The 19639-nt window shown below is 36.1% G+C and overlaps 1 long non-coding RNA gene across 1 annotated transcript; it reads right to left on the bottom strand.

Annotated features, from left to right (window-relative positions):
• Positions 1 to 666: 666 nt before the first annotated feature.
• LOC121726561 lies at positions 667 to 19243 on the bottom strand. The gene is made up of 3 exons (XR_006035555.1): positions 19144 to 19243; positions 9737 to 9742; positions 667 to 678 (listed from the first exon to the last, which is right to left on the bottom strand). It is a non-coding gene; the product is annotated as an uncharacterized LOC121726561 (long non-coding RNA).
• Positions 19244 to 19639: the final 396 nt, after the last annotated feature.

Genomic DNA, 19639 nt, shown 5'->3' with positions numbered 1-19639 from the left:
TAAATATCTTTGGAAATAAATATTAAGAAACAAAATTGTTCGGTTATAGAGACTTTAATATAGATTTACTAACAATTTATTCAAATAAAATGTATAATTATCCTAGTTAATACTTATATTTCGATGAAATAGAGTTTTTTCGGAGGTGAGTTTGTAAATTAATTACAACCGAAGCAGAGTAGACAGAATGATAGAGTATGCCGACGTAGAACTGATGTTGAAATTTTTAAATTTGACGTATTAAGACGAAAATCGTCGCTAGGGTTGTTAACTTGTTACATACGAATTTAAAAATATGACATATTCGATGGACGTGTTCCTCTTTGGTCGTATTGTTGTTTGTATTTTGGTACATGCGATTAAAATTGTCAGAATCCAATTTTGAAATCTTTATTTTAAATATTTAAAAATAAATTATATCAGCCAGCGCGAGGCACATTCCGTTCATAATCCTAGTGAAACCCGACGAATTTGACAGATATTGAAACCTGTCCGTTTCTTTGCAGTCGAACTACTGGTCGTTATGTCTATTGTGACCGAAGTATTACGTTTTATTAAAATGTTTATGGTTTAAGGTATTTTAAATATTGTGCTTTAAATCTCATATTTTTTAACACTTCGTTATTATATTGGAACTAGGTAAACCGGGAGTCACGGAATAACAAATTGGGGTTTATCCTCGCCTTAAGGCGACGCCTTGATAATTTGGCTGTAGCGATTTCGATTTTTTTCAGCAATGACTAAAGCTAAGAAATTAAAGTTCAGTATTCATCATGTCTCTGTCTTTGAATTACCCATAGCATAACACTATTGGTCAACTTTTATAACACAGAATAATCAATCAAAAAGACCTCTGTAAAAAAGGGATTCCTATTTTGCCAACAGAGGAAAGTGATTTAAGCTTCCAAAATTTGTACATAAATTGTTTCAAGCATACACTTTAATTTTCCCACATATGAAATGTATTTATGGTTTTTAAATTACGCCTGTCGCTTACGCCCTTTCCATTTTTTGCTGTTCCATTGCTTGTTTTCTATGAGAGGCCGGCCTCTCATAGAAAACAAGCAATCTAAAACATATCCAATACGATTTTTTACTTTAACGCGGCGTCATCTTAATTTGTATTTCAACTTTCATCAAGCAATTAAACATGAATTGTGCATTGAAGATAAACAAATTTAACAGCAATAAAACACATTTGCACATAATTTTATACGTTACACAATTACAAAATGCACATTTTTTATATTTTTGAGCCATAACCAATACGAAAATATTATTACTAATTGTAAGATAAAACTAGAAGCAGAAATACCAAAAGGAAGCTCTAGCAAATGTCTACTTATGCAGGCCACTCCCTAGTCCCTGCACTCAGACAGCTGGTGTTACAGCTCAAACTAAAGCTTTTAGCTTTAATATAAACAGTATTCTTTGATCAGCTTTTATTTATGTTGAGTATTACCGCCGCATTTCCAAAGGAAGCTAACAGTCAGCTCGGTGGGTGCACATTTCCTTTGCGCTACATAGATTTTCCCAAATGAACTTTAATTGCACCGCAGAAAATGCTCTGTTTATTTTACATTATCTGTGCTACCGCGGATTTGTGGAATTATTCAAAGCTGCTTTAAGATTACGCTTGCCATACTGATACTATTAATTTGCCACGAACTGACTTGGTACGACTGATTAACTTTTTTTTTGTTTCTCATGCATCTCATACTCAGGAACCAACGAGTGAATTAGTAAATGCGAATGTCGGTCCGAATGTATGTCTGTCCGTCCGTCCGTCCGTCTGTCTGTCTATCTGTTTGTCCGTCTGTCTGTCTGTTATCTCTTCACGCTTAAGCCGCTTAACCAATTTTGCTGAAACTTGGCATGGAGATACCTTCAGTCTCGGGAAGGGACATGGGATACTTTTTATCTCGGAAAAATGTACGGTTCCGGCGCGATAAACAAATTTTTGCGCAACGGAGTTGCGGGCGTCCTCTATAGTTAACCTTAAGTGTTTTATTCAAGTGTTGAGCCCGTTATTTTGAGGTCATGCGTTTTTGTGACGCCTTAATTATTATTTATAACAACTAGCAAAATAATCAAAATTTTATCTGTATCGTAAAAGTATCATAAAAATTATAATATGAACTCAGTAATTCGTGTTTTGAATATTATATTGGTTACAAATCTTACAATTCTAGAAATGATATTTATTGTCATCAAAATAAAAACCTTTGACAAAGTAAAATGATAAAAGCTCTTTAGAAAATAATATTATAAGTTGTCGAGTAAAGTCGCTCAAAGTCATAAGTAATTCCCAGTACCTACCTGAATAAATAAAGACCACGTATAATTATACAAATTTTTCGTCAAAAAATCTTTATGTAATAAATGAAAATGATTGATTTAAACTGCCTTATGAATAATAACTTCAGTACTTACCCTTATAAAGTTTTATACGCAAGTTTTTATGAGTATTAATATAATTTATATACAGAGAAGTTTCGATGTTGGGGGTTTGGGGATTTTCTTAAAAAAATAAAATATCAGTAATACAGATTTATTAGAGGATTAGTGTTTTAAAATAAAAATAAAAAGTTATGAAATTATATAATACGTTACTCACGAAATTATATAATACGTTTTACTTAATTCTGAAACCAATTTCAATGCGAAAAACAAATACCCAAAAAAATTGCAACTTCTATATTTATTAAAGGGAAAACCAGCGAAGTCAATTCTTCTATAAAAATACAGTGACTTTAATACCGTGCCCGGTTTAGCTAGTCCCGGCGCCGAGTGCAAGCCAGAGCCAAGAGCAAAGTGCGGCGCTGCGGAGGACACGGCCCAGCATACCCTTGAGGTGTGCGATCGTTGTGCCATGCAGCACCACGATCTCATGGCAGTGCTAGGCTCGCTCCCGAGCATGAGCATGAGCACGAGAGCGATGAGGCCTGGCAGGCGGCGATCTCTTTCTGCGAAATTGTTATGTCGCAGAAAGAGGCCGCGGATCGGGACAGAGAGGACGATCCCACCTCTCTGCCGCTCTTCCGGCGTAGGAAGGGAGTGCGGAGGCGACGCTATGCCAACCTCCTAACTCTCGTCTAACGGGGCTCCGGGAGAGGATGGGAACCTCCCCGGCTTAGCCAGTCTTGGCACCGAAACCGCTTCAGTTTGCCGAAGCGTTCTCTAACTTTGGTGGAAGTCCGGTCCATTCTGAGGTAGATCCGGGATATCCTTCCTTTATCGGCTGAAGACGAAGTCCTGTTATATTTGTTAGATCCGGGACATCCTTCTTTTATACGGCTGAAGACGAACCGCAGTTGGTTTTAGTAGGTAAGCCCGGCGCTCTTGCCGGCAGCCCCACATACCCCCGAGGTGCTTCAGCTTAACTGAGGCACCTCCCCATCCCGGGGCACCCATAAAGTTTTTCCCCTGCGCATTAAAAAAAGGTTTAGGTTAGGTTCAGTTTAGGCTCGGTTACAAAATTACCCATTCTCCTTTCATTTCAAACGGTACTGTAATTATAAGGCATATTAAGCGGTGCAAGCAAACTTTCTTGTAACATAATATTTTAAATTATTATAATAATTTAAAACTAGAGATCGCCCAATGGTCGAAATTCGACCTTAGTTTCAACACCATTAGGACTACTACCTATAAGTATTTTGTAAAAAATATTGACTTTATCATTTTTTTTTTCAACTCTTGTCTCAACTGGGACTTAGCTGATCTCAGACTGGCCGTGTAAGCATTGTCTAATATGTAGTATCTTAGATTCAATAAAAAAAACTATAATCAATATTCAATTTGTCAACTTGTTGTCAACAGACTTCAACCATAAATAAAAGAGTATAATTCGTATGTATAGGCTTGTCACTCAAAAATCTGTCATTAGTAGTGTGTGTAATGTTTTATTTGTTAAAAAATGTATGATAAAAGCATAATTTCAAAATAATATTAGTTCGATGTACCATATAAACTATAACTGTGCAAAATATCATGCACCTACGTTTCCCCATTTTTCGTAAAAAGGGTTACAAAGTTTTTCGTTCACGTATTAATATTATGATATTATGTTAAATGTTATGTTAAAAGTTAAGAAAAGTTACTTTTTAAGTACCGCTAGTTTCACATTAAACTCTGTACAGAAGATTCATACACACTCTAAAGTATTAATTTGTTACAGCCTGTATTTATACAGGATGTATTTTATTTATACAGGGTGTAACAAATTAATACTTTAGACAGAGAGAGCGGTACTTAAAAAGTAACTTTTCTTAACTTTTGTAAGGGAAAATTTATAACGCTCGGGTAACAAATAACAAAATAAAATTTTCTCTTTCAGCGCTGCCACATTCACAATGAACTCTACACAAGTTATGTGTCCCATAGGTAGATTTAAGTTCTATATACCCTAAAGTACTTTGACTTTGATTCGTTAGTTAATAAATAATCGTGTCTCTACTAATTTTGTGAAGAGACAAGCCTAGTCATTATGTAAGTCGTGTGCGTGACTGTGTACACGTAAGTGATGGGGAATTAGCAATTCAGATTCACGACGTGATCCTTCCGTGATTCGCTAAATGTTGGCTGCTTTGACATCAATTGCGCGCGTAAAGCCATCAGTTGTCACGCACGATTAGATTCGAGGCTAATTCTTGTGAAAATACAGTATAAGGGTCGATTCAGACCGCGACGCGTGGATGCATTTCTAAATTTATAATATGGATTTGACAGATTCGCAAGACATTTCACGCAATTGAAATCTGTGAAATCCATACAAATTTATACCACGCCGCACCTCGCCTCGCCTCGTCGAGTATAATATCGTTAATGTAGTTTTAAAGCGTCTTCAATGGAAACTAACAAACATTTCCTCCTCATAATTAATACTCCTATAGATATTATCTTCAGCTTTAGTTGATCCAATAAAAGCCTATTTTCATATAAATTTGATTGTGATTAATCTCCATTGTTGAACTAATGTAACGAGAACAACCAAATTCTCCGTACATAGAGCACAATATGTATTGTTCTAAGCTGAACTGAGCCTTCTTCCGGCGAAGTGACCGGAACAGCTTAGCGGGCCTGTTAGCACTGCCCCTTTGTCTCATACATCGAGCTCAACTGTAACCGACTTGTATACTGTAAATATAGTTTATACCAGACAAGTTATTATTATTATTATCAGCCTACAGTGTCCCACTGCTGGGCAAAGGCCTCCCCTCTTTCTTTCCAAAGTTCACGATCCTGTGATGTTAGTTGGCCACTTTATCAAACGCATCTAGTTCGTCGCGCCACCTTTTCTTGGGTTGGCTTCTGTTACGCCGGCCAGTCGGTAGCCACTCCGAAACTAGACGCGCCCACCTGTCCGGGTGCATACGGGAGACGTGCCATGCCCAGCTCTACTTAAGGCTAGCTGCCTTTCTGCCTACGTCAACGACCTTCGTTTGGGAACGCAGGGTGGTATTCCGGATGCGGTCAATCCTTTTTATACTTAGAATGCTGCGTTCCATAGCTCGTTGGCAAACTCCGAGTCGGGACTTCTGTGAACCTGTCAAAGACCAAGACTGGGCAGTGGGCACCGTAGGTCAGAATAGGCAAGATACATAATATGTCCACTAGTTTACGTTTTAGGTATTTTGGTAGGTCATCAGATGTTTCATTGACCAAAAGCTTCTCCATGCCTTTTCAACACGTACTGTACCAAATTAATTTTATCCATACTAATATTATAAATCCAAAAGTATGACTGTCTGTCTGTCTGTTACCTCTTGAACCGATTTTACTTAAATTTGAGAAACCGCGAGTTACTTTGAGTCCCGCGAAAGGACGTAGGATACTTTTATCCCGGAAAAATGTAGGTACGGTTCCCGTACGATAAACGAATTCGCGCGGAGTTGCGGGCACCATATTCTAGTCTCATATCAATAAACAAACCCTGTGTAAGTTCATGAGTTTGTCCGTGGCATTGTGTTATACATATACAAACGGGTGGGCCAATTTGATCCACTTTTTTTTTGTTCCCGAGGGAGTTCTGCAGCAGCAGTTCGTATGGTCAGCTTGCTCGCTGCAGGAAAAGTTAGTTTTTATTTATTTATAATTTTACATTAATGCTACAGTGTAGATAATAATATTATGCAATTTAATCATTGTGCCCCGATAAAAAAATGTGCTATGATGTTATTTGACTATTGACGCTATTTCGATAATAGTCCATCAAAAAAGAGACAATTAGTTTAACAAATTAATATCCCGCTTTTCTAAGGCAAAGAGTTTTTAAAAGGTTGCTAAAGACAGACTTGTATGCATGTTAAGATAAGATCATTTCTTCGTAAAATGGCTTCAGTTTTCCGATAAACCTTATAAAGGTGAAGGTCTCCACTTAAAATTTCCCTAGTGTTATTAACACCGACCTTTGATGAAGAACTGATAGCACGAATCGCTCGTTACTGATTAAGCTGGATCCCAATTAACTTCGTAATAGGTTTCGAATTTAGAACAGAAATTTCATGAACCTTGGTCATCACGGTTGGATGTGATACGAACTTCAAACAACAGGAAATACAGAAAAATATTTTTTTTTTGAAATAAGCTTTTATTACTAGTTATTAATACTTATCATAACAAATCAAACGAGCCCATATACATAGCTGAGTTATGTCGTTAAGTTTTATTAGGAATATCCTTTGCCCGCCTTCCAATTTCATCATCAGACCTTGGAAAATATCCCAATGAATGAAATGAGCCCAATCTCGATAGGGTTATATGGTTTTATTAAGTTCTTATGGCCATCATCAGATCCAAGTCAACCTAAAATTACAGTACAGCTCAATCGGCAAACGGAAATCAGTTTAAGACTGGATTCCCCAAACAACTTTTTTGCGCGGCAAGGCTGAAAAGTGGAGTCTCGCGACGGTCAGCGTGCGAGGCTGAGGTCTGGACATATTCCATTGAACGCTTTCGGTTTCCTTATGAGGAAGACGCCAAGTCCCAACTGCTGTCACGTGCTGATGGAGTGTGTCCAGGCCGAGGCCGAGAGCCAGGATTATTTTTATGTATTTAATTATAATTTTCAAGTCGGATTTTGTAATACTGTTTTGTCTTCTCCGAATTCTACAGCTGCCAGAGGGCTTTATAAACTTTTTAAATGTTGTGTTAATCGGCGTTAGCATTTGTTTTTGTATCTTTTTTTTTTCTTTTTGTGTTGATTTTGTATTGTTTCTGTAATTAATGTACTATGGGGGTGATGTTTTCCGTTGGGACAAAATCCCCTGCTTAAAATAATAAATGAAAAAAAAAGGCTGAAAAGTATCTTATTTTTTCAAAATATCGTTTTCATTTTTGATTTTAAAAGTAAAACATAACGCTTATAATTCGGCCTGTCCTTATTTTTTTAAATAATAATTATTTTTAAAGATAATAAACATAAATAGGCGATTTCCAATTTTGGTGGCTTGTCGCGGAACTATAAAATTTGTGACGGAGAAGTTAAAGTAAATAAAATAACCCAAAAGCCAGCGACACTCTTAAAGTATTAGACTTTGAGGTGCTCTAGCAGTAGGAAGCAACTGTCATAAGTGTTCTGCAGTAGGAGACAATATTGTTACAGTTATCCTAAAGAAATTAAGACAAAAATTTAACTTTATACGTTATCGAAGGTTAGGTAGACCTTCAGAACTGGAACTCCTGAAGTAACCGCTACCGAAACTCCATGTCTCATTATAACTGGTCGTTCTAACCTTTAACAGGAAAACTTTTAGCTTTTATGAAATGACGAAAGCATAGATGTCGCTGACTCTTGGGTTACACGCTCGCAATAAAATGAGAAAAAAAAAACTTTCAACTTGATCCGATGAAAAGGTTTATATTCAATCAACGGTTGGTTGGTTTAAAGTATTCCTAAAATTTAATATCTAACCAGTAAAAGTAATAGATGGTAAGTAATGAAATGAAATCGAAAACTGTTATCATTTGATTTCCATTTTGTAACTACTTTTTAAACTGGGAGTTGTGACACAATATAATAATATTATGTTAATTAAAATGGAAACAGCTAGACAAACACTTGTGTTTGCTACACACGTTTTTAAACTCCAACATTAACTTTCAAATGTTTAAATAAGTCTTGGTACCATCGAGGAAGTTGATTCCTATGCAATTGACAGACCAACGTTATTTGGTCAAATATGTCAATTCAATGTTAATTGTGATCTGTCAGCTGGGTTTGACGTAACGCAACCAAACTACTTATGTCCCCGATTTGCATAGGAATCGACTTCTCTGATAGTACATCGCATATTTTATCTCTCTTTGAAAGTAATACGTTTGGATATTACATTGATATAAAATATTGGGAATCAAATTAATAATATATTGTATTATAATTCCGACAATAAATACTAGTTTGACTCTAAAATTTCGCGTACGTCATTCAAAATGTTATTATTCTATAACTAGGAACATGCTGGAACTTCTGGGATATTCGTAGGTATAGTATAGGGGTGTTTAAACAACACATAATATGACTATTTTAGCTGAATCAGTTGCTACATTCAATGTGAAAGGCATGAAAGCCATAATTTCCACGGTAGGTTGGATTTATATACGTCGAACGAGCGGTTTGTCCGCCATACTATTTTTGGAAGGAAGTTCATTGTCGCGTTGTGAAAGAGGGCTAGACGGAAAAAAATCATACGAAAAGTTGTAACGTCACTTTTTGCCACAGACCTAGAAGATAGATACCGCTTCGCAGGACATGCGGTATCTATCTTGATCTATGTCTGTGCTTTTTGCTATAGTTGTAAGCCGTGCTATAGTGCGTATTTCTCTCTCTGTCTCTCTCTCTCTCTTTTTTCTTTTTGCTTTTTTAATTTTTTTATATGCATTTTTCTGTACAACATTACTGGTGAGACATGTTTAATACTTAAGTAGAGTACTCTGTACTCGATTCTCATTGCTGGGCAATGGCCTCCCCTCTTTCCTTCCATACGTCTCTACCCTTTGCTGTGTTTGGCCACTCTCTATCAACAGCATCTAGTTCGTCGCGCCACCTTTTCTTGGGTCTGCCTCTGTTTCGCCGACCTTTCGGTAGCCATTCCGTAACTAGACGCGTCCATCTGTCCGGGTGCATGCGGGTGACGACGTGTCGTGCCCAGCTCCACTATAGACCAGCAGCTTTTGTAATCTACGCGTCGCGTGGATTACAAAAGCTGTGTAAAAAAATTACCTTATAATATAGCCGCCAAGCCGCGCGTTTGGGCGGACGCAAATAAATAGAACCTACAAAATTCATTACACTTGAACGAGTATTTATAACATTTTTAAACCGACGTGTCACTTTCAAGTGAACATTTTCATACAATCCAGGAAATTATGTAAATAGCAACCCGAATTTGTTGAAGAAAATGTTGTGTCACATTAATTTCCATAATATCAGGCCTCCCGTCAGAACTTCCACTTAACATGCGAATATTAAATTATAACCGAGTCTCACATAAATATGTTTAACCGGCAAACTTTGTTACATTATTAGTTTGTAATTAGCGAACTCATTGTCATTAGAGAAACACTTTAAGTCACATCCAAAATTAAGAGACCGCACATGATCTTTGAAATGGGTTGAGTGGTTAGAGGTATAAACTGCCTTGTTTAATACTTACCAGAGTCGTATTGTGTTAAGGTACACGATGCTCTTAAGTAGTATCCTACTTCCTACTATCCTACTTCCTACTAGTCCTACTTCCTACTAATATCCTACTAATATTATAAAGGCGAAAGTTTGTTTGGATGTATGGATGTGTGGATGTATGGATGTTTGTTACTCTTTCACTCAAAAACTACTGAACGGATTTTAATGAAACTTTGCAATAATATAGCTTATACATCAGAATAACACATAGGCTACAATTTTAATCGACTTTCAAAATGGGAGAGGTGTTATATTCGTTTTCTTATGTTCAACGATAACTCCGCCGTTTGTTAACCGATTTTCAAATTTTTTCTTTTGGTATATATACCAAAAGAAAAAATTTGGATGATACCCTATAGGGTATCATCCCAATTTGATATTATATTCACAAAAGTGGTGATCTGATGAAGGATCCATAAGTAATCGAGGGAACTCTTCAAAATTTATAGGGAAACATGTGGTGACTTCGGTTTCGTGAAAAGTATTCTAAGCATATGCTACCAACAAGTAAGATTTTGCACCGTGGTATACCTGGTATACCGTGGTTGGGAAGGTGCTGAGAGAACTCCTGATTCTTTATAGATACAAGTTTGGGAGTTTCGGCGTTGTTTTAAGAACGGAAAGCATATGCTACTATGCAAATTACATTCATCATCATCATCACTACCATATTATACCATGCATCGTCCCATGGTTATGACTTATGAGCCTATAATGACCCTGTTATTGGTACTTTTCATAGTCTTTTAGATCGAGACCCGAGTTTGTCAAGCGATAATTAAAAAAAAATCTATACCTACCTAATATTATAAACCTGAAGAGTATGTTTACTTGAACGCGTTAATCTCAGGAACTACAGGTCCGACTTAAAAACTTATTTCAGTGTTAGATAGCTCATTTATCGAGTAAGACTATAGGCTAAATATTATCACGCTAAGACTAATACGACCGAAGAAACTCAGGAAAATGTGGGAAAAACGGTGGAAATATAAGACATTACCAACTACTGGAGCAAATTTTATGGCAATATTAAGCACAGATATAGAGTAGACCAAGTGAAGGGAGTAGGGACATAAGCTATTTTTTATGGGAAAATGTACGGTTTCTGTAAAATTCCTAATATACGCGGGCGAAGCCGCGCGGGACATCTAGTTATGACAATACTAGAATATTATGATCTACCATTTGCGTTGAGATAATAACGTATGTCTGACTCGTTAGAAGAGCCCAAAAATAACATTTGTTTTGCTATAACGTCTTAACATAGTACACTATAAAACATAGGGTCAATTCAGACAGCAACGTGACGAGGCGAGGCGAGGCGCGGCGCGGCATAAATTTGTATGGATTCGACAGATTTCAATTGCGCGAAGCGACATGCCAATTTGTCAATTCAGTACAAATGCATTTCGAAAATGCATTTACGCGTCGCGATGCGGTCTGAATCAACCCTTATTATTGTGCCCAGAAGGCACGCGTGGGAACAGTCTATTTTCCCAGGATAAAAAGTATCCTACGTCCTTTCCAGGGACTCAAAGTATCTCCATACCAACACAGACAGACACACTTTCACATTTGTAATATTAGTATGGATTACCCTGGATCAGCCTTAATGATTACTTGCGGATAAATTGGCAATTTGATTCATCGGAGTAGCATACGAAATAGATTTTTTGTGGCAATAAATCGCACGAAAGGATTACGTTTATTGCCATTAAAAAAAAAATCCCTGGCTTTATTTTCATCCGAAATGACAATGTATTATTATAATAAGTACCTGGATGACCGAGCTTTGCTCGGTATAGCAAACGCTAATTGACTTCGTGTTACTTAATAACGCCATCTGCTGGTCGTTAAAACAATTAGTTGCTAACAAAATAGTATTATTATTCGCCAATAGATGTCAGGAAGAGTCATATTTTTCAGTTTATCGATAATCGATAAAACACGAATAAAAAGACATTTTCTGAAAATGATTCCTAGCTAGATCGATTTATCACCCCCGAAACCCCCTATATACTAAATTTAATGAAAATCGTTGGAGCCGATTCCGAGATTTCAATTATACAGTGTGTAACAAAAATAAGTGATAATACTTTAGGGTGTGTACGTCTTCGTCGTTCGTCGTACTGTGAAAGTAGCAGCGCTGAAAGACCAATTTTTTTTTTTACTTTTATATGGGGAAACTCATGACGCTCGGGCTCTTGCCCATACAAAAGTGAAAAAAAAAATTTGGTCTTTCAGCGCTGCTACTTTCACAGTGTACTCTTTGCAAGGAACACAACACACCCTAAAGTATTATCACTTATTTTTGTTACACCCTGTATATATATACAGGGTGTAACAAAAATATATATATATATATATATATATATATATATATATATATATATATATATATATATATATATATATATATATATATACAAGAATAGCGTATAATGAAGCAACCAGCTGACGCCCGCAACTCCGTTGTCCCAAAATTCGTTTATGGCGTGGGAACCGTACCTTTTTTCGAGAAAGTATGCTATGTCCTTTCCCGGGACTCAAAGTATCTCCATACCAAATTTTAGTAAAATTAGTTCAGCGGTTTAGGCGTGAAGAGGTAACAGACAGGCAGACAGACACACTTTCGCATTTATAATTTTATGTATGGATAGTTGGATACTAATTAAATTTATTAAATTGTTACTTAGAAGAGGAGGATTTGGAACAACGAGGAAAGATTTTAAGTATACATCGGGACTAAACAAACATTTCAAAGTTAAGTCTAAGACACAATGAGCAAGTTGGAATGTAAATTTCAGTGTCCAGTATAAACAGAGCCGACTACTAGGTGTACTTCAAACGGAGCTTGACGCCTTTACCTATTCTCAAGTAAATATTTACTGTTGTCCTAGCTAAAACTAGAATTTTCTTGAAGGTACCTACTATTTTCTTACTACATAATATAAAAGTTAAATGACAACTTAATCTTAGGTTTAATAAAAATTATGCAAATTTTTGCGGTTTTTCATCTAAGTGCGAGTCAAACTACGATACTGCACGGCTAGTCTTCACTTTAAAATGTTAATCTCAAGTTAGCCTAACGTTAGATAAATTTGGTGAAGTATCTCACGCTTAAAAATATTCCAAAAAAGGCCGCGTGATACATTTCATAGAAACAAGATAGCATACTCGTAAATCGACATCTACCTACGCTAGGATCATTTAGAGCCGCGATGCAGTAGTGGTAAAATTAGATTTAAGCTATCACGTCGGCGCATAGGTTCAAGGGAATACTCAGACGTTATTTTTTACTCAAAATTCTCTCAAAAAAACTTGAGAGGTGTCAAGGGACACCCGAATGGAACGAAGGTATTTCTTATGTTCAAAAATCCTGTATACATATTATTATACACTCAAAAAAATATTAAAAAAACGCCATCTAGTTGACACACAGGAATACTTACTATCAACGCCCTCTGCCCCTAACATGCAGGTACTAATAAACATGTCGAGGTCAAATCAAGGACAAATATCGTTCTGTCTAGCCTTCAGATTTACGCCGAACGCGCGATAAGGAACTTGGTTCCAAAAGGGAAAGGTTTAATGATAATAATTTTAACAGGGTCTTGAATTATCTATGGTTTTATAAATAGCTCGTATCTATTATTACATCTCTAGTTTAATGGTACATCATTAGATGTATTTTGTAACAAAAAACAGTGTAAAAAACCATAAAAGTCAATGTCATTTTTTCTTTTAATTTAAAGGTGTAATAAAACCGCTCTTTGCTTTTTCTACCCAGTGTCTCTCTCACAATTAAATATCATGCGTTACGGTGTACGGCTAACGGTCAATTCAGACGTGAATTGAATTGAAATTCAACGTAACGCTTAGATGCATTTCTAAATTTGTATGGATTTGACAGTTTTTCATGACGTCTCACGCAATTGAATTCTGTCAAATCCATACAAATTTAGAAATGCATCCACGCGTCGCGTTTCGGTCTGAATCAACCCTTAGTGCTACGAGACAGCTACGAAGGTCTACGAAATATCAAAATCTCACAATTAAACAACTCGCGCTGCAGAGAATGCTAAACATATTTTATGCCTACTCCCAAAAACTACCCTTCGTAAAATGTAACGTAATTTTTACCTAGGTCGTTAAAAAAATACCTTGCATATTACTACAAAACATTTCAGTTCACTGATTTATGTAATATTTCGAAGTTACGATATTTGTAACTAATAAATCACCAACTAACGCCAAACTTTTTTCTCGATGTAGGCGTTATGGTTTCCAATAGCCATTGCCAAATCGTATGTTCATTGAGAAGCAAAAACTTCCATAAAAATAAATTTCCTCGACCTCACAAATTCGGATGCTAATGGTAATTTTTTCTGCAACTTCGGCAAAAACATTGGACGAATTTAAGACAAGGAAAGAACAATAAATCACACGGCGCACATAACAGGCGTAATGCCTTTTGATTTGTGTTATCTCCTAGTTATAATAGGATCCTAGTAGGTACAATTTAAGAAATAAAAATGATTCTTGTGCACATTTGGGACGCTAGCAAGTAGCAACTAATTGTAGGTATTATGCTTTTTATGGTTCCGTGGCCAAATGCCAAAAAACCAAACCCTTATATTTTTTAATCATTTTTATTTTGATCGAATCTCATACCGAAATAGAAATTAGTATTCTCATGAAGTATCAAACTAACATCTAAATAATATATAAAACTCAAAGGTCTGACTGACATGGTGATCTATCAACGCACAGCCCAAACCACTGGACGGATCGAGCTGAAATTTGGCATGCAGGTAGATGTTATGACGTAAGCATCTGCTAAGAAAGCATTTTAATAAATTTCAACCCCAAGGGGTTAAAATAGGGGATGAAAGTTTGTATATAATAATACATCTTAACGCGAGCGAAGCCGCTGGCAAAAGCTCGTTTAAATAAAGTTGATTTGACTCTACGAGAGTTCTATTTTGGAGTTTGATAGAAAACGCACAGGATCAATGAATTAACGCTTGAACGGTTGCTGAAGCGATTTTGGTGTTTGGTATGAAGATACATTGAGTCCCGGCAAAGGACAGAGTATACTTTTATAACAGAATATTTTACGGTTCTCGCGCAGAAAACGAATTTTTGGGCGCAACGGAGTTGCGGGCTCATCTCTAAAGGTGGCTTTCGGATCTTTGCCGCGAGCGACCGCGACCGGTGAAAATTCAAGTAAAATGCTACTTTATGACATAGAATATAAGTGTCATTTTCTACTGACATTTTGGTGGCGACCCACGCTGCCGCCGGCGGCGGCGTAAAAGCTAGTAGGTAGAGTAAAATGAAACCTATCGCCTATGTCATAAAGTGGCATTTCGTTTGAATTTTCGTCGGTCGCGGCAAAGATCCGAAAGCCACCTTAAGAGGAGTCCACACCGCCCTTTTTTCCATACAAACGTTGTCCCCTGGTTCCTCCCTGGATAATGCTAGTAGAGTTATAATTTTTTTCCTGAATATTTACGACCACTAATACGATGTCCCTATGTTTTCTTTTTTTTCATAATTTAATTATTAAATAAGATATAAACGTTCAAAAACCCAAAAAAAGTGGCCAGATTTTCCGCAGTGTTCAAACGTCCAGAAAACAGATTTGGCTAGATTATACAAAAAAAGCAAAACATAGGAACACAGCTCAAGCCTTTTTTTAATCTTTAATGAAAAAAGTACTTAAATCGGTTAAGTTTTGGAGAAGGAATCAGGGGACAACGAATCGTTGATTTTCTGGATTTTCTGCAGTTGTCTCTATCGCGTTCTGCGGTATAGGCTTGAGGTAAGGGAGACAGCTATAGATATTACACGTGCTTTTTTTTCATTTCTCTAGCCCCTGGTGTATCCTCTTAAGTATCATCGTGGGCTTCAAGCCAGAAAGAAGGGCGTATAATATTTTTTTTAGGAAGAAAATAGATGTAAAAGCAATATTGGGAGATTTGGAATAGGTAAAATACAATAAGATCATTTCACGAAATAAGTACTTATACTTACAAGCTTTCACAGACACAATATTATATTACACGTGTAGTTTAGTGTAGTTTTCAGTTGAAGACAATTTTCTTCTTAAAAAACGACAATTTCTTATTCGCCCTTCTGACTTGAAGCTGGCAAATTATATCCTAATTCCTAACCTAAAAATCTTTATGTAAGCTGTCTTTGTTTCTAATTTCATCGCACAAGCCGGCGAGGGTACAGCTGTTAATTAAAGCTACATACTCAGTTTGCGAAATGATGGCGCTCGACTAACAATGTTCCATCGACAGCCTCATCCTCATTAAATTTATTATGATGTTTGATAAATTGCTTCATACCATATTATTTTATTACGTAAAATGATGTAACGTAATCATTTCGTACCTAATGACTTTCTCCTTGACGTCTTTATGTTACAAATTATATTGTTTTCATAAGATCATTGTTATTTTCGGTAGATCTATATCGTGTTCGTTCGTCTAGAAGCTCTTTGGTTGAGTACCGATAAATATTCTATCTTTTATTTAATATTGCTGCGATATCTTACTACATTATACTTTTCTAGTAAATAATAATTATTATGAGTACAGTAGTAGAGACAATTCTACGATTGTAGGTCTGCTTGTTGTCTGATTGATGTCTGCTTGTCTGTCAGTCTATTATTTCTCTACGCTCAAACTACTACACCGAATAAGATGAAATTTGAGGTAAGTTTAAGTGTGAACTTTTACTAAAAAGGCTGCACAATAATTATCCACTTATTATTGCTCTTTATATGGCTAGTTAGCTTTAAGTAAACCGCTCGATCTATCCACCAATAAATGTTGATGATAGTGATGATGCGCTATTATAAAATCCGGACGAAACAAATACATGAATAATGTATGTGGGAATTCGTAACTGATATAGTAGTGTCAATGGAGCTGCGGTGAGCCTCCCAGCCAGGAATATTCTAATGGAATTGGATGGAATACATTTTTTAAAGGGAAATTTATAGTTTAGAGTACTTCACTACAAAATACCTAATCTTAAAAATAATAGACATTTTTTAAGTGAAATGTTCCAATTATTTAATTTTTGGGATGGTTACACATCTATATATTAATATGCAAGCGAAAAACTTTGTATCTCTTTTGCCGAATAATGCGGAAACGTAGGTGAATGAAATTTTGCACAGTTATGTTATAGTTTATATGGTGCCTAAAGAGTGCATAGAGCTAATATTATTTTGAAATTATGCTTTTATCACACATTTTTTTAACAAATAAAACATTATACACACTACAATACGCACACTCAAGAAGATGACAGATTTTTGAGTGACAAACCTATACTGTATACGAATTATACTCTTTTATTTATGGTTGAAGTCTGCTGACAAATTGTAAATGGATTATAGTTTTTTTATTAAATCTTAGATACTATTAGACAATGCTTACACGGCCAGTCTAAGATCAGCTGAGTCCCAGAGACGAGAGTTAAAAAAATATATGATAAAGTCAATATTTTTTTACAAATTAAACGTAGTAGTCCTTATGTCGTTAAAACTAAGGTCGAATTTCGACCATTGGGCGATTTCTGGTCATAATTATTCTATCGAAAATTTGTAAAATGGAGGGGGTGTAGACCGCCCCGCCGCACCAGTTCGGCGGAGGATATCAGTCACAAAAAGTTAATTTCCTGTCTGAGATAAAACATTGATTAAATAAAATAAATAAAATATCTTTTTATTCAAAATGGGTATCATGATACACTTTTTGAAAGTCGAACGAAGAAACTACGTTGCCTACCACCGGTTCGGGAACTACCCCGCCGAGAAGAACCGGCGTAAGAAACTCGCACGGGGCCATCTTTTGCAAAAAAAAATGGAAAATTACAATGTTATGGCTTACAGCTATGTAACAAAAATAAAAGAAAAGTAACCTGCATGGAGCCACCCTATTCCCAAGGTGTGCTGTCCTCGATGAAATCATTGACTTTATAATACGCTTTAGCACACAAACGTTCTTTAACTGCTTTTTTTAAATTGTTTAAAGGTAGATTTTGAACATTTTCTGGGATTTTATTGTATAGGCGTATACATTGGCCTTTAAAGGATTTGCTTATTTTGGCTAGTCTGAACATTGGTATTGCTAACTTGTTCTTATTTCTAGTGTTTACATTATGATTATCACTTTTCTTTTTGAAAATATTTATGTTCTTTCTAACATATAAGAGATTTTCCAAAATGTATTGAGATGCGACGGTCAGAATTCTTATTTCTTTAAATTTTTCTCTTAGAGTTTCAAAAGATGACATCTTATAAATAGAACGAATAGCTTGCTTCTGCAGCACAAATATTGTATTAATGTCCGCCGCGTTTCCCCACAAGAGGATGCCGTAAGACATTATGCTATGAAAGTAGCTAAAGTAAACTAATCGCGCGGTCTCTACATCAGTGATTTCACGAATTTTTTTAACAGCATGTGCTGCAGAACTAAGCTTATCTGCCAGTTTTGCAATTGTCTTATATTACATTTGAATAGAGTTTCGTATAACAAGCTTACAGCTGCAATGTTAAGGTAACATTTATTGATAAATATTTTTCGTTGATCTTTGTCCCAAATACCTACCTAAAATAAAGGAATGAAAATCTGATCCGCTTAGAGTATTTGCTACACAAGCATTAGAAAAAATAATACGTGATCCACAAGCTAAATTTTAATAACATCAAAGGCATAGAGTAGCAAATGGCTTAGCTTTTTCTGGGAAATCTCTGAATGCCATCTTTGCCTCTCCCCAGAGTAACGTTATTGAAACCGGCCATTACAGGGGTCCGTTAAAGAATTAGGGGTTTGTGTAAAGGGAAAACTGACATCAACACGCATGGTATGTCATTATCATTTTATACGAGTTCTCACAACTTTTTGTAAATGTTGAAATGGCCTTTTCAACGACGGTCATCCGGATCTTTGAAGCACAAAACTTTTTAAGGTGCCATCGAATCGATTCATAGGCTGCCTCCATCTGGTGGACCGGGCTCATTTGGTCGAGTTTTGTCAATTCAATGTTACGTCTTGATCTGTTGGCTAGGTTTGAAATAACGCAACCAAATTACGAAGTATAGTGACACAGACGTCGCAGTGGTGAGAATAGGATATATCCATAAAGTTAATATACCTAGCGGAATAGAGCAACAATCTCGAGCTGTCAAACGAAACCGAAATTGGTTTCATCTGTATGTAAAAATATGTGTACGTATACACTTACACAAGCATGATTGAACATGATTTCTATGAGATTAAATTGTCAACGTGCGGCACCGCACATGCCGACTGGACGTCAAAAAAGAGTGCTGCTGTCATGTATCACACGTCTCTTTTTACCACGCAGTGTTACTGATAGTGACATCTCTCTCGCTCAGGCCTTTGTTTCTCTATTCCATTAGGTATATTAACTTTATGGATATATCACTGCAATGTTTTGACACTAGAGGCATCACTAGCATATGCAGTAAATAAAAAGTTTTCTTCGACGTTTGACAACAATTTTGTCTATATTCTGATATTATGAGTTTATGACGTGTGCAACAAGTCCGATTTTGGTCGGATTTTTACTGTATATATCATAGACTTAATATATACCATAGACTTAATATAATATACTGATATATACTATAATATGCTAGTAACGCCCTCTGAGTAATATTCCCTATTCCCGGTTGAAAATAATTCACAAAGCAGATAATATTTCGGATATAGTTCGTCGTTTACTACGTCCAAAATAACTTTTTAGTTTTGTAAACATTTTCTGGTGAAATAGCGAGGGAAATATAAATATGAGATACGCTATACGCCTTAGGGATTGGAAGAGAATTATTGATATGTAAAGTCGTTCAAGCCGCGCCGCCGAGATCTTTGACTTTATATTTTCCATTGCACATTTGTCTGTGTT

This window comes from Aricia agestis, chromosome 4, assembly GCF_905147365.1.
Source record: "Aricia agestis chromosome 4, ilAriAges1.1, whole genome shotgun sequence".
Lineage (NCBI taxonomy): Eukaryota > Metazoa > Arthropoda > Insecta > Lepidoptera > Lycaenidae > Aricia > Aricia agestis.
Note: the sequence above shows the minus strand (reverse complement) of the source record. Positions and strands in the feature narration are given on the sequence as shown.